Source organism: Mustela nivalis (assembly GCF_964662115.1).
Source record: "Mustela nivalis genome assembly, chromosome: 4".
Classification (NCBI taxonomy): Eukaryota; Metazoa; Chordata; class Mammalia; order Carnivora; family Mustelidae; genus Mustela; species Mustela nivalis.
In genome coordinates this window covers 150,670,817-150,687,839 of record NC_139023.1, presented here as the reverse complement: position 1 = coordinate 150,687,839, position 17,023 = coordinate 150,670,817, and positions in this window count along the sequence as shown.

The following is a 17,023-nucleotide window of genomic DNA, read 5'->3' as shown; positions in this document are numbered from 1 at the left end:
ATGGCACACAAATCTAAAATATTTACTACCTGTTCCTTTAAGAAAAAATTGGCTACCCTGGCTTACATTATACATTTTTAACTTGTGACAGACTACCCTCACATGATATACAATTCATGTGTAGTATAAAAACCTTTTAATAGTACCCTTCTTCCCCTCACCTTTAACCTTTATTCAATTGCTATCATACAATTAGCTTATTTACATTATAAACCAAAAGAAAGAGAGAGAGAAAATGGTTTCTAATTTTGTTTAAACAGTTATCTTTCAAAGATACAAATAAAAAATTATGAGCTATCATTTGGCCATATTCATGTAGCTGATGTTTGAGAACTACCAGTTTATTGCTTTAATGGAGGCAAAAAGTAGAGCTGAACATACTTTTTCGTTTCTTCTGTATTTCAGTCTTTCTTTGTTTATGGCACTTGTTGGGATGGGGTGGAGTTACTTTCTGAACAAACTTTAGACTATTCTCTGGGGTTAACCATGGGTAAACTTAAGTCCTCTTTTGTAGTGAGACATAAGTAGACAGTTTTAAATCCTATTTAAGAATAGTTGTATATGTATATATACACATATGTATATGCACATATTAATTGTGCTAATATGTGCATTAATAACTCACTTTACAGTATGAAGTATTTTGTGCATTAAGAGGGGGCACAGGTAGACCTTCCTGAGATGTCTGGGGCTTGCAGGATAGGTAGGATGTGAAAATGGGCATGATTCAGGGGATGACATTTAAAAGGATACTTCAAAGGAAAACATTAGTGTTTCACAGAAGCTGTAGCCTAGGAGTAAAGATTTTCCTTCTCTAAGAGAGGCTTGTTCATACTTTATTATGTCATTAAATAGGGAAACCTTTAAATTGAAGCAATGGAGCTTTATTTAAATTGGATAACAAACATTTTCCCAAATATTTCCTGTTTCATACACATCACTCAGAAGCTTATGAAATCCTGAACCTTGACTACTTTTGAAAACCTCTTGACTGTAACTCTGGATATTCCTGATGTAGCCCACAAATCCTGTCTCTCCCACTGATGTCTCCACTTCATTTACCAGGCTCAACCATACTGATCTTTCTACTCTTCCAATGGGACAAATTCTTTTCTCCTCCAGAGCCTTTCCACATTCTTGTCCTTTGCCTGGAGCATTATTTTCACCAATCTTCCTTATGCTAACTCTTGCTTATTAGCCAGGTCTCATTTTAAACATCACTTCTTCAGAGTCCCTGGTCACTCAATCTGAAAAATTTTCCCTCCTACTCTCAGTTCTTTTATACACATTCATGCTTGCTGTAGCAAATTGAATTATTGGCCCTGTCCTTCATCTGTTCTTGGGTCAATACCCTTTTCACTTACAGGGTGTTGTACTTTTGGGTACAACTTTTGGGTAGCTGTACTTTTGGGGAAAGGAGATTACTCAGATATTTTGAAAGAAGTTCTGGTTTCAAAGTTTGAAAAAACTTTCAAACTTTCTGGCCCAAGTTTGAGTTAAAGTAGATACAACTGATTTAGGGACCTCATCTAATAGATTCATTTTTCTGGTTCTTGAGTGCACACAGGATGGTTATACTTAGCAGCAAGCAGAATCCGGACCCCTCTATTCATTCTCTAGTTTAAGAACATTTATAGTAGAAAAACCCTGATAATGTCACCATTGATCAAGATAGTTGTCATAGTTTGGATTCCTTAGGAAACAGATTCTGAGACTATCCAAGAGGTTTGTTAAGGAATGCCTTTAGGATAAACACCTGTGGAAAGAATGAAGTAGGACCAGCTAAAGGAAATCCTGGACTGTGATACAAATTCAGTAAAGGCCTCAACAACTTCATGAGGTCCTCTGAAGCTGGGATGGTCTTCCACAGTTGTCTCTAATGGAGGTGAGGAAGTTAGAACTTTATATTCCCTTCACTGATAAGTCATTCAATGTGGGGTTCCTTCGGAAAACTTCAGTCATGACTTTAGATAAAGAGGCTCCCTTCAGCCAAGGCAATTCCCAAAGAGATATGACAGATAGGGTAATAAGTCAGAGAGATTCAAATGGAGAATTTGAGCACCACATCACAATTTCCACTATGATAGTTATCCAGAAGCAGTACTGCATCCCAGGTGAAATTGCCAATATTAATGCCACTCTCAAGAATTAAAGAAGAATCCCCATTATATCTCCATTCAATTCACTGGAAAGGTCCCTGCAGAAATCCAGATGAATCATGGCAGACAATAATATACTTGCCATACATTTTATCAATTGGCAGCCCCAACTGAGCTGTTATGCCTTATGTGGCATCATTATTACAACCCATACTCTGCCACATGGTATGTAATTATTGATCTGGAAAATTCATTCTTTTCCATTTCCTCTAAGAAAGAAGATTAAAATTGGTTTGCATTGACCTGGAAAGTATAGTAGCTCATATACACTGTCTTGCCCCAGGACCATGTAAACTGTCTTGCTCTCTGTCACATTATAGAGTATCACATTATTCCACTATATTAATGTCATCTTGCTTATCAGCCCTGGGGATTAGGAAGTAGAAAGTACTTTGAATGTCCTGATTAGACTTATCACTCCAGAGCAGAGAATGAAAGATAAAGATTCAGAGGCCAGATACATTAGTAAAGTTTCTAGGGGTTCAATGGTCGGAACATCTCAGGGCATCCACTCTAAGAGAGAGGACAACTTAGTGCACTTACACCTCCTGTCACTAAGAAAGGGGCACAGCAGTTGGTGAGTCCTCCTTGGAGCTTGTAGATAGCATATACCATCATTGAAAATAATGCTCCAACCCACTAATCAGTACCTCAGAAGGTTTCCAGTTGATTGTGGAGCTCAAAGCAAGAGAAGATTTTTCATTGAATTCAAGATGCAGTACAAACTGACCTGTCACTTTGGCCAGATGATCAATAGATCCAATGATACTAAATCAATGTGAGAATAAAAACTTTGAATGATCCTGAAGGCTCATTTTCTTCCCATTTTTGATAATTCAACAGAGGCCTGGTTCAGTAGGCCTGAGTTGGACAGGCCTATATGAAGGACAATATTATAATAAAAAATTATTTTTAAAATTGCAAAAAAAAAAAAAAAGAAGAAGAAGAAGAAGAAGTGGCTAACACTCTTTATTGCTGAGCTCCTGAAATTCCTCTTTTCAAACAAGATCACTTTCTCAACCCATGAAACATCAAATGTTACATAGTTGCAGAGATGTTCCTTGTTTTCCCCCATCTAGTACAAATGTAGAGAATTATGGCCACAGAGGTCCTCTCTCCTGGAACACTAATGATGGTATTTACAGACCGTCTGTGCTCAGACTAAAGTAATGAGAGTTCAGGGGATCGTGTGTATTCTAATACTTCTCCATTATAACTTCCCCACCCTAATCAATCCCACAATGTATGTGTGCCCGTGTTACTGTGATAGATATAGACATTGTATGGAGTCTCTAGCAAGCCAGAATAAGACAATTGTAGACTGTTATGAATCTGAAGCAATCTGCCTTCTGCAGCTGAGAATTTGTAAAACAATTCCTGATGAGCTAGAGTTATAGCAGAGTGAGCACCTAGCCATGACACATCAAGTAACTATGGGACAAGAACTACCTATCATAAACCACCAATTCCCATGATTTGGCAGGCTAGAAACACTCCATATTCTAAAGAAAATTTAGGATTGAGCACAAGCAAGTCTAAGTAATTAACACAAACAGGTTGCTTAGGACCCCGTGTCCCCTCTCTCTGTTGCAACAAAGCTTCTCTCTCTGCTTATATATTGACTTAAAAAGAGGCCCTATGCCAGCTGATGGCAGAGGAAAAGCTCTCAGTCCTGGTTGCACAGAGGCCATGAAGATGGACTTCTGCCACAATAGAGACCTGCTCAGGGCTGACCTTGAATGATGTGACAACGATGAGCAATACCCTTGTCGGCAGAGCTCTGAAGAGTGCATTTTGTCATCTCCTTTGTATGGAGAAATAGATAGTATGAAATAAGACCTCATGGGCAGTGGTAAACAGCTTGGCTGGCTGGTCAAAGGCTTGGGAAAGCAAGATTGAAATATCCAAAGTAAAAAAGTCTGGAAAAAAGGCAGGTGAGTGGACCTAAGGAGAAACTTCTGTGTTTCACATCAATGCCCACTAGAGAGTATTCACTGCAGGGAATGTTCTGATCAATGAGGGGGATCAATGCCTATAATGATAGCCTATGTAACACACAGTAAGGAGTAGATCCTACATCATGGCCTAGGATACAAACATGCGCACACATACACATCTGAAGGTAAATTTTCATGAAACAATACATATCCTTCCTATATACTAGTTACCATCCACTAAATTGCATGACTCAATAATAATAGGATGTGAAATGTGAATCACCATTTGAAAAACACTGATGGAAATCCATCTTAACCTTCCTTTTATATTTAAGGAAACTGAGCTCTAAAGAAGGCAAGGTTTTGTTAAAAGTTATGAACCGATTCAGGACTAAAATTCATATTTCTTGATTTTCAGATAAATTTATTTTGGAGCATCTTTCTCACATTTGTTAAAGGAAATAAAAATGAAATATTTCTGAGCTAATATGGGCTACAAGATAATTTGAAAAAAATTTCTTTTTAGTAAACATCTACAAATGAAAGCTAAAATCCAACAGACATCCTTCAAAATGCACACCTGATCCCATAAGAAAGTAAAGTTTAGGGAATCAAATACAAAATAGAAGTAGGAGTCCAGAGTTGTTATCAAGAACAAAAACCCAACAAGAGGTCTAGAACATTAAGTTATAGGAACAGGTTGCATAAATCTAGACTTTTGGATTTTAATGGTCATGCGGGGGACAAGAGCTTGAGCTTTTGGAAGGTATGGGGTACAAACTGAGAAGTATTCTCAAAGAATGGACACTTAAAGGATTACAAGTTGGAAAAAAAAAAAAACCAACATCCTCTGCAAAAGGAGATTGTTCTTTGTTATAGCCTCAGCAAGAGATGGGAGAAGAATTCTCAGAGGAAGGGTATACATGACCCTATCCTCATAAGTGTGTTGCAGCTCAAAGTGAACTTTGTACATAACCCAGAAAACACCAAACTGAAAAAGTGGTCCCAGTTGGGTGTATCCCAGGAAATCTCTCAGAAATAGGAGCAAATCTTCTCTAAAGACAAATATCTTCATATAGGTAAAGTTGCCAGATAAAATATATGTCGCAAAGTTTAATTTGAGTGTCAGATAAACAATGAAAAAGTTTTCATATAAGTATGCAGCATGACATCTCTGAGGAATATTTAAGAAGTATTAATCGGTTATCTGAAATTCAAATTTGACTAGGTATCTTGTTTTTTCCTCTAAACTGGCAACTCTAATCCTAGTTCCCTACAGATGCCCACAGATAAGTTCAACAAATCATGGGTTCAAAATATAAAATTACATACGTGATGTCCCCATGCATTGAATGTGGAGACACATATGAGAATGTAGTTCTATTAAGTCAGAAATTAATGAATTTTGTAAAAATGTAAAAGACTGATTAAGAGTCACTTATGGTTTGTCTCCCTCCCAATCCCATCTTGTTTCATTTATTCTTCTCCTACCCACTTAAGCCTCCATGTTGAGTGCTGTGAAGTGTGTAAACCTGGTGATTCACAGACCTGTACCCCTGGGGATAAAAATATATGTTTATAAAAAATAAAAAATTAAAAAAAATAAAATAAAATAATAAAAAAATAATGTAAAAGACTGATATATCACTGACTTCTACCTCTGAAACCAATAATACATTATATGCTAATTAACTAAATTTAAATAAAAATAAATTTTAAAAATCCAGCTGATAAACACACAGCTTAGGCCATTTATTATTGCTGGAGGAGGTAGAAAGACCCACAGAGACCTTCAAGTATGTTCATAGTGGTTTGTTTCTTGAAGTGTGAAGTATTCATGGTGTTTATTATATTATCATTTGTACCACTTTTGTCTTAAATATCTTACTATAACTTATAAAATGAAATAAAAAGGAAAAAGAAGAACACTTTAAATGTTTATAATCTCTTCTCATTTTGCAAAGCAGGATGCATAAGGAAGAGCAAAACTAGTACTTATGAGAGATGGTTAAAAGGAAAATAAGGATAAAAGAAGAAAGCATATCTGGGGAAAGTTAGCAGATAGAAACTCACTACAAGAGCAGGATTAGTTTAGACGGTTGTTTCTCCCATTTGTTCAGGATTTTATAAGTCATGGGTCTCTGCTAATTTTCAGGCCACATCTTTGTGGTTCTGACTTGAGGCCAGAAGGCTGGTGCTACAGCCAATAATTGGGAAGAAGCAAAAAACGTAGCTTCCTCTGTCCCCTGCCCAGGCTGTCTCACAGCCCTGAGGCTGATGACATGGAGGGAATGAGGAGTTAGGTCACGATAAAAACTTGTCTCTATTGGAACCCAGTTTCAGTGACCACTGCTACTGCCTCCCTTCTACATCTCAAGTACTGGCAAGGAGCATCTCATTGGATCCCAAATCACATCTAAAATGTCAGTGCAAGGGAGCTGGAAACTGCAATTCATAGGCTAATAGATCTCACAAAACAGAAAAATGAGGATTTAGGTTTTAGGGAACTGGATTTTGAGTGCTACTAAAAACTAGCTAGAAAACCCAGAGCACTTTGGCTTCTCTGCTTGCATATACAAACTTCCACTATGTTAAAAATTCTAGAAAACAAGAATAGCAACAATGGCAGGCATCTGCCCAGCACAATACAAATATTTTTCATAGAAACACAAGCACTCTGATCCTCTTCCTCAAAGCAGGAACCAAAAGTCTCATAAATCACAATATCCATCTCTGGGTGATAATCATTCCTCTTTCAGGAATTCCCACTTGGGTCTTTGTGTCACTTTAGATCCTCCAAGAAGTAGATACTAAGAATTATATATAAAAGGGATTCATTGGGGGAAATGCTTAGGAAGACTAAAATGCAGGGAAGTGGCAGTGTGCAGGGCATCTTCAAACCCCAGTGCAGACCTGAGAAAGTCTTGATCAAATTGATGTGAGCTCCTGAGCAAAGATTGCCATATTGGATAATAATGGACCTGCTCTAGTACCCCCTGCCTGTGACTCTCAAGCATTGCCTGGATGCGGCCCAAGAAAAGAGTGTTCTTGGCTTGACTGCCTGATGGATCCAAAGGAGCAGCAGCTGAAAGATGTTACCAACTACACTCTTGCAACAGCTTCTCCCGAAGCAGATCTGAATGGTTCAGCTCCTTGGTCATCCCAATCTTGTATCTAAAGACTAAATAATAGGGACACCTGGGTGGATCAGTCAGTTATATGTCTGTCTTTGGCCCAGGTCATGGTCCCAGGGTCCTGGGATTGAGCCCTCCATCAGGTTCCCTGCTCAGCAAGGGGTCTGCTTGTCCCTCTTCTCTGCTTCTCTCCCTTATTCATGCTTTCTCTCCCTTTCTCAAATAAATAAAATCTTTTCTTAAAAAAAGACTGAATAATAAATTTAATGACCACCAACAGGAGGTTGGTGGGAAGGAAAAAAAGGAAATTGGTATACACAAACAAGAAAATATGGGCAGCTGCTACAGTTCTTGAGTAAAAAACTGGAGCCATGGCTGGTGTGTGTGAACTCCTTCATCCAACTTGAATGAAGCTCAGCTGATTGTGGCTCTTTACTTGGTGATATGACCCAAACTTTCATTTCTGAGCTCTTGGTGGTTTTGCCTATGTTGAGTTGTTATAGTTTTCAGTTTCTCCTTTGGGATAATGAAATACTAAGAGCATCCCTGCAAGATTTCATGGACTCTTTCCTGTCTAAAGTCTACTTGCAGTAAAATTCTTCTCTTGATGAGCAGTGTCAGTCATTTCAGTCAGCATCTTAACTCCTTAGTTTCTTAGTTTCTTGGTTCAATGGCATGGGGAGCTCCAAATGGGCTGGTAGCAGTCTCAACCCACAGGTCAATAGATCCATTGCATTTCCTGGAAGGAGCAACCCTCCTTTGGAAACCAAGACCGCTAAACCTTCAAAGCTCAAAGTTGTGGTAAAATGGGGTAAAACATTTTTGAATGGATCATTAGGTGAATAGTAATTGAAACCAGTCCCATTTCTATCCTTTGATTTACAAACCTATGTTTTCTAGCCATGGGAGAAAACATGGCACCATCTATTGAATACAGGTTCTTAATATACTCCGTTCTTTGTAAAAGAGCTTTCCAACCTCATATATTGTTAAACACAACAGGCTCGGCTATGGAACCTTCAATAGGCCATCTGTCTGTTCTAGAAGACATGCTGCTCCTGAATGGTAAGATGCAGGGTAAGATCAGTGAACCTCATGGACATGAGCTTATTACCTCACTTCTATTGCATTATAACCAGCGGGTCAGAAGTTATGCCAATTGGAAAACCATATGATGAATAACAGCATTTAGTAAGTTATGTGTGATGGGGTAGCAAAAGCATGTGGGCAAAGTGGTCACATCTGTATACAAAATAAACGTCTATTACTATGATTTAAAAAAATTGTTGTCTATTCTAGAAAAGAAGAAAGAGGTCAAGTGTAGTCAATCTTCCCCCAATCTTTGTTTGTGTGTCACATCATCCTCAGCCTGCAGATGACAGTCACAACAGGGTATTTTAAGAATGCTGATGCGCCTCTCGGTAATGATTTTTCAATGCCTAATCTAACACAGTGTCCTTGGGACTCATCTGAGGGATAGAGTTAGAGGGTGGGTGAGAAGGTCACATTTAATAAATCCATTCTGACAGTCTTATCCAAGGCTTTGGATTCCTTCTTTTAGACTCCACAAAGGAATCTCATTTCAGGTAGGACATTATTTGTCAGTCATTTCCAGCTGCTTCAGCTAACTCATTTAAATACAGAATTTCTCTTATGTGTAAATTTGGCCTAATCACATTTTACTTTATCCCTCACCTAACCCGGTCATAATTCATTCTCATACATTAGAATATAGTTCTTTTAATGCATATACTTTTGGGGTCAGATTTGAAATGATCCCCTACAAAGTCGATCAGAATGACTCTACTTTTAGTTTTGACTCCTATGAGAGGTGTGGTAGGAGTGTGTTGAGAGAATCCACATCACCTGGGAAAAGTGACTATTTCAGCCAAGTCATTATAGTCTTCAAGCAAGGGAAGACAGACCTTCCAAGAAAGAGGTAGAGGGCTGCCTCTGACAGGATGGAAAGCTCAATGGGATTTGGGGTCTCAAAATACACTGATTAATCTTAATCCATCCAAATATGCTATTGCAAGTTTCCTGGTCACCTTCTTTCCCAATTAATCACTTTTATGTGAGCCTCTAAAGAAGCTGTGAATTGAAGTTGTGTTGTAATTCTGCCACCTACAGGAACTACTTTGGGTTGGATTTTTGATACAATAGATATGGGATTCTTTTAGTGCAATTGTAGAAGCTTCTCTGTCCCTTGGATAATACCTTTGAGTTGAAAAACCCCAAGATTGTTGGGTTCGTTTTCTGTAAGCTGTCCATTGCTGTCATCCTAGTACTTATCTCTTCCACCAGAGTATTCTATTGCAAAAGCCACCTGATCTCTCTTAATAGGTAACTGATTCCAGGGAAGGCAAGTAATAACTCAAGAAGCTGTTTTGACATTGTATACCATGAGCTCCCAGAATCTCACTTTTTAAATTGCTTTGAGTACTTTTTATTTCTTCCTCTGGATTAACATCACTGTCTGGTGTTGAATCCTCCCTCCAGTATAGCTCCATTCCTGTCTCTATTCTGTGTGCTCTTATTATTATATATGCTAAATCTTTTATGTTATCATCCCAGCAGTAGGATTTTTTTTTATTGTGTTATGTTAGTTTTTGATGTAGTGTTCAGTGATTTATTGTTTGTGTACAATACAGTTCTCATTACTACACGTGCTGTCCTTAATACGCATCACTGGACTACCCCATTCCCCCACCCCCCTCCCTTCTGAAACCTTCAGATTGTTTCTCAGAGTCTGTTGTATCTCATGGTTTGTCTCCCCCTCTGATTTCCCACCCTTCAGTTTTCCTTTCCTTTCCCTAATGTCTTCTGTGCTATTCCTTATATTCTACATATGAGTGAAACCATATGATAATTGTTTTTTCAAGATTTACTTATTTCACTTAGCATAATCCCCTCCAGTTTCATCTGTCTTGACCTAAATGGTGGGTATTCATCCTTTCTGATCCATTGTATATATGGACAACATCTTCTTTATCCATTCATCTGTTGAAGGGCATCTCAGCCCCTTCCATAGTTTGGCTATTATGGACATTGCTGCTATGAACATTGGGGTCCATGTACCCCTTCTTTTCACTACATTTGTATCTTTGGGGTAAATACCCTGTAGTGCAATTGCTGGCTCATAGGGAAGCTATATTTTTAACTTCTTGATGAATTTCCATATGTTTTCCAGAGTGGCTGTACCAGCTTGAATTCCTACCAACAGACTAAGAGGATTCCCCTTTCTCTACTTCCACACCAACATTTGTTGTTTCTTGCCTTGTTAATTGTTGCCATTCTAACTAGTGTAAAGTGGTATCTCATTGTGGTTTTGATTTGAATTTCCCTGATGGCTAATGATGTTGAAGATTTTTTTCATGTGTCTGTTAGCCATTTGTATGTCTTCTTTAGAGAAGAGTCTGTTCATGTCTTCTGTCCATTTTTTTTACTTAATCATTTGTTTTCTGGGTGTTGACTTTGAGAAGTTCTTAATAGAAATTGGATACCAGCCCTTTATCTGTAATATCATTTGCAAATATCTTTTCGCATTCTGTGGGTTGCTTCTTAGTTCTGTTGCCTGTTTGTTATGCAGAACCTTTTTATCTTGAGGAAGTCTCCAAAGTTCATCAAATTTGGGGAAGGGAAACAAATTTTTGCTTTTGTTTCCCTTGTCTTTGGAGTCGTGTCATGAAAGAAGTTGCTGTGGCCAATGTTGAAGAGAAAGATTACTGCCTGTGTTCTCCTCTTGGATTTTGATGGATTCCTGTCTCACATTGAGGTCTTTCATCCATTTAGAGTTTATCTTTGTGAATGGTGTAAAGGAATGGTTCAGTTTTATTCTTCTGTATATGGCTGTCCACTTTTCCTAGCACCATTTTTTGAAGAGGCTGTCTTTTTTCCATATTTTTTCCCGATTTGTCAAAAATTAGTTTACCATAGAACTGTGGGTCCATTTCTGGAGACTCTATTCTGTTCCACTGATCTATGTGTCTGTTTTTATACCAATACCATGCTGTCTTGATGATTATAGCTTTGTAATATAGCATGAAATCAGGCAACATGATGCCCTCAGGTTTGTTTTTCTTTTTCAACACTTCCTTGATGACAGAATCCCATTTTCTGCCAGTGACAAGGTCATTACTGTCTGCACATCAAACCAGGTCTGACAATAAATAGATTCCCATCTTTGTAGTTGAACTCCCTGGAATTACTTTTAGTACCAAATACTATATCCAACAATATTCTATCAGGATAACAGAAAACACAATGTATCTCAAGTAGAAGGAGATTTAGGGCATAAAAACAGATGCTTACAGAACTATTAAAAGGGCTTGAATGCAAAAGTCAGGAAAAAGTTGCTTGCTTTTCAGAGTTTAACAAACTTCAAAAATCATGGGAACCCACTGCTAATGATCTTACTCTCTTCAGCATTAGAGTGGCCATTTGCAGGAACATACTCAAAGATAATGGCAAGAACCTCACAACTGTCATCTGCTAAGATCTGTGTGTCTGCACTTAGCTGCTATTGGAAAATAATGGTTTCTCCCTGTTCTCTGCTTCCTGAAACTTGGCTACGGTTCCAAATTTGAAAACTGCTGGAATTCTCAGAAATGTACCCCCGAGCTTTCAGCTTCTATAATTTTTAGGGGAGTTTAGAAAGGCAGAGAGGGTGCCCAATATCAACATAGAATATTTGGCATGTTGATCTACTGAATGTGGAAAACAAGAGTCATTTTCTCAGATACTTGCTATAAGGGTTAAGTGAGATAACACTGGCAAAGCCCTGAGCACAGGATACTGTACATGAAAAAGCTTAATGAGTAGCCTGATATCTTTATCAGCCCTAAGATAAGAGTGCCTTATAGCTTTCAATTCCATTCTCTGGGATAAGCACTAGATGATTCCATATAGCTAATTTCCATTTGTTCCCCCCCATTTCCCTACTGCAGATGCCCTTCCCTGGGTCAGGTAGGCTGGCTCCTAGGGACCGAAGACAGCTGAGACCCTGAATGTTACTTGGCTTGCCCTCAGCAGTGTGAGATACTGATACTGACAGAAGGTGTAGGCAGGAGGTGAGGGAGCTTGGAGGTATTTCCTCCCTGTCCCTTCCCATTCAGACATTGTGCTGCCAGTGGTGGAGACCCTCCTTGACTCCGTGCCTCCACACCTGCTATTCTTGGTGGATTCCAATAAGTATATTTTCTCTCCTTGTCTTACCTTCTCTTGCCTGGAATGCCTTCTACATATGGGTCTTTTTAAGATGCCCATAATTCGGGCGCCTGGGTGCCTCAGTGGGTTAAGCCGCTGCCTTCGGCTCAGGTCATGATCTCGCGTCCAGAGAGTCCCACATGGGGCTCTCTGCTCAGCAGGGAGCCTGCTTCCTCCTCTCTCTCTCTCTCTGCCTGCCTCTCCAACTACTTGTGATTTCTCTGTCAAATAAATAAATAAAATCTTTAAAAAAAAAAAAAAAGATGCCCATAATTCTTTCTTAGTCCTTTCACTAAAGTACTTTTATTCAAACTTTCTGAGGAGAATTCTGTTTCCTTCTCTGGACCCTCCCTAATTGATACACTCAGGGTTATCTCCCTTCACCCCGGGGCCTGCAGCTTTAGAGCCCTCAGAGGCCTGCATGGAAACTCTGCGTTAGGGGAGTGCTCAGTGGCAGGTCCAGCAGTGGAAGGATGGGGAACACAAAGACTTCGTCCACCCCTCTTGACAGATGAGCTATCAGCAAACAGGTAGTTCCCTCATGGACAAACATATCCGAGGACCCATCTTGCGCCCCTGTCCAAAATGGAATCTGCAAACCCAGGAGTTGAGTCTCTGTAGCCTTGTGCCCAAATGCTCCAAGCAGCCTGCAACAAGAAAGAATTAGGGCACAGCTGAAATCCAGAAGGGAAAGGAAACGGGCTAAGATCCACGGGGAACAACGTCTATTTCTTAATCTGTCTCCTGCCCCAAATAGCTCTGCTCTCCTCCCCCACTTGTGTTTACCGTGTCTGTTTCTTTCTCTGGCAGCAGATGCCACCAGGCATTAAAGTAGGTCACAGAAGGCGGTGATAAACCCACAAAGGCCCTCAGGCCACGACCTCCCCTGACCTCAGTCAGAGGAGGGCTCCCGGGTCTGGAGCCAGGGGGCTCCCGGGTCTGGAGTGGCAGAGCAGAGACCCAGGGGACCCCGTGCTCTCCAAGACCCCCTGGCAGGGCCCGAGCTCCCTAGAACCACAGCGGGGTCCCTCAGTCCAGCCTGTGAGTGGCAGGGGGCCTGTTCTGAGCTGGCAGCAGAGAGGCCAGCACTGGGCTGGGCCGCAGCCCTCCCTTCCTATCCTGCCCCAGCCCCTCCAGCCCCTCCTACCGCAGCCCTGCTGGAGTGCCCTCAGGAAGGCCCCTTCTTCCCAGGACAGCCAGGGAACCACATGTTCCTGCTGTTTCCCCTGGGAAACCCTGGCGTCCTTTCCACACAGACCCCCCAGGGCCAAAACCAAGGCTCCCAGACTGCCCCAGGGGCAGTGCTGTGTCATGGGTAGAACGCAAGTTACAGAGTCAGGAAACTGGATTTCAGCCCCAGTCACCTGAGGCTCAGGGCAGTAGGAGCTTGCCCAGAATAACCCAGCGGGGAAGCAGCAGAGCCCGCTCCCACAAGGACCCACGGTACACCCCAAGCCGCCCGCGTCTGCCTCCCTCACGGCCTGACCCCACAGCCCTCCTTCAGACCCCCTCTGCCCAGCAGCCAGTCCTCACAGCACCTTTCTCTCCGCAGGTGCTTTCGGAGCACGGCTATGGCCTGATCACGACTGACATCCGGGAGGGACAAACCTTCTACTACGCGGAGGATTACCATCAACAGTACCCGAGCAAGAACCCCGATGGGTACTGCGGCCTCGGGGGCACCGGAGTGTCCTGTCTGCTGTGTGTTATGGTCCAAAAAGGTATATGTAGGAGCCCTGGCCTCCAGTGTGGCTGTATTTGGTGATGGAGCCCAATAAGTAAATAAGGCATAATTACATAAAGAATTAATTAAAGTTAATCGAGGTCATAAGGCTGGGGCCTTGATGTTGTAGGATTCGTGTTTTTATAAGAAGAGAGGCCAGAGTGTGTGCTCTCTCTCACTCTGTCTCTCTGAATCTCTTCCTCCCTCCATGAACACTCACTGTGGACGGCCATGTGGAGACACAGTGAGAAGCTGACCTTGTGCAAGCCTGGAAGAAGGCCCTCACCAGGAACTGAATAATCTGCCACCTTGATCTTGAACTCGCAGCCTTCAGAACAGTGAGAAAATAAATTCCTGTTGCATAAACCACCCAGTCTGCGGCATTTTGTTATGGCAGCTGGAGCAGACTAACACAGTATTAAAAGATGATTCCCCCGCCACAAGTTTGGCCCTTGAAGTCACAGCAAAAAGGCCTTCAACAAACTGGGCAATTCTTTTATGGTTCACATCAGTGGCTTTTTCGAAGACTTTTATGGCTTTAAAAAAAAAAAAAAGCCTCTGATTTATTCGGTATAATTTATATTTATTTAGCAAATTCACCTTTTTAAGCTGTATGGCATTATGAATCCTGACAAATACCAACAGCTGTGTAACCACCACCACAATCCAGACACAGAAACTTCCTATCCTTCCCAAAAAAGTTCCCCTTGCCCCTAGTAACCCATCCCCTTCCCCAAACTTCAGTCCCTGACAACAACTGATATGTTCTCTCAGCCTGCTCTTTGTCTTTTCCAGAATTCCATCTAAATGGCATCATACAGAGTGTAGTGTCTTGTGTCTGGCTTCTTCAAGTTAGCATAATGAATCTGAGATCACGTTGTTGCATGTATATATGGGGTTTTTTGTGTTTTTGTGTTTTTGTTTTGTTTTTGTTTTTGCTGAATAGTGGTGCTCTTGTCTGGATCACAGTTTTATCCATTCACCTGAGGAAGGACGTGTAAGGTTTACCAGTTTTTAGCAATTATGAATGAAGCTACTCTAAACATTGTGAGACTTTATGGCGGACACGTCTTCGTATAATGGTGTTTTGATAAAAGTGTGAATTCACCTACTGATGTGCTGGGAGATTTGAACATTGTGAGACTTTATGGCGGACACGTCTTTGTATAATGGTGTTTTGATAAAAGTGTGAATTCACCTACTGATGTGCTGGGAGATTTGGGGATTCTTTGGGGTCTAAGTAGATAATGCATATGCTGTGTTTTCTTGTTCTGGACTCCAGGACCAGCCATGGACATGGTGTGGTTAAGTTGAGCAGGATTGTGGGTGACACTGGGATTTATTTCTGCCCTGTTCCACCTCATACACACAAGCTCTCCAGGGCCCCAAAGGATGAAAACATTTATAGCCTCAATGAAATTCAACTTCATGCTGTTTTCCAAAGAACAGCAGTGAGGAGGCTTTCTCTCCCATTTCAGGCACCCTTCTAGCATAGAAAAATATGAGCTAAGTGGATGAATTCTGATGCTTTGCTTACAGCTATGAGAAGTATTGTAAATGCTTATTGTGTGAAAAGTCTATACCCAATAACATGAACTAACTTCCTAGTATTTCATCTGCCTTTTTCTTATTCTGACGGGATATTTCCAAGAGTTTTAAAGATAAATTTTAAAGCCTCAAGACAGTCAGGCAAAGAAAAATGTCTATAGTCATTTCCCCTGAAATGGAAATCCATTATGTATAGAATTTTGGAGAATGTTTACATCTCTAGCTCCTTGCCAGGCTTTAGTAATAATCCTTGCTCCCCATATACCTGTCATATGCATGGTGATTTCTTTTGAGAATTATTCAGTGGCTGCATAGTAGGGAAGACTGTTTATTTAGATTTGAGCTTTATTCAATAAATTGACCTCTTTCTCCTGCTCAAACTTGTACATTATTCCAGCTCAATGTTTTAGTGTACCATTTGAAATTGCCAATATTAAGACTATTTTGGAGCTACTAAAACAGCAATTATATATGGTTTAACTTGAAAGTTCCCATAGGGTGCACCTGGGTGGCATAGTATGTTAAGCGTCTGACTCAGTCTCAGCTCAGGCAGTGATCTCCTGATATCAAGCCCTGCATCAGGCTCTGTACTCAGCGAGGAGTCTGCTTGCATTCCCTCTGCTCCGCTCACTCATGATCTCTCTCTCTCTCTCTCTCCCCCTCTCTCTAAAATAAATAGATAAATCTTGGGGTGTCTGGATTGTTCAGTTGGTTAAGCATCTGCCTTCGGCTCAGGTCATGATTCTAGAGTCCTGGGATCGAGCCTTTCATCATGTTTCCTGCTCAGTGGGAAACCTGCTTTTCCCTCTCCCTCTACCTTCCCCCACCTCAAATAAATAAATAAAATCTTTAAAAATAAAAAATAGAAAATCTCAAAAAAAAAAAGAGATCCTGTAGTTCCCATACACCTTGGTATTTTTGCGCATGTTTTATGCCCATCTAGAATGCCATCATTAGTTTCCTAGGACTGCCATTACAAAGTACCACAAACTGGGTAGTTCAGAACAACAGAAATTTATTGTTTGGAGTTCTGGAGGTCAAAAGTCCAAAATCAAGGTGTCAGGAAGCCATGTGCCCTTGAAAATACTAGGGAGGGATCTGTTCCAGGTCTCTCTCCTAGCTTTGGGTAGTTCCTTGTCTTGTGGCAGCCTAACTCTAATATTCACTTGGTGTTCTCCCTGTGTATGTGTGTATCCAAGTTTTCCCTTTTCACAAGGACACCAGTGATGTTGAATTAGGGACCAACCCTACTCTAGGACAGCCTCATCTTAACTAATTGTATCTGCAACAACTCTATTTCCAGATAAGGTCACAATC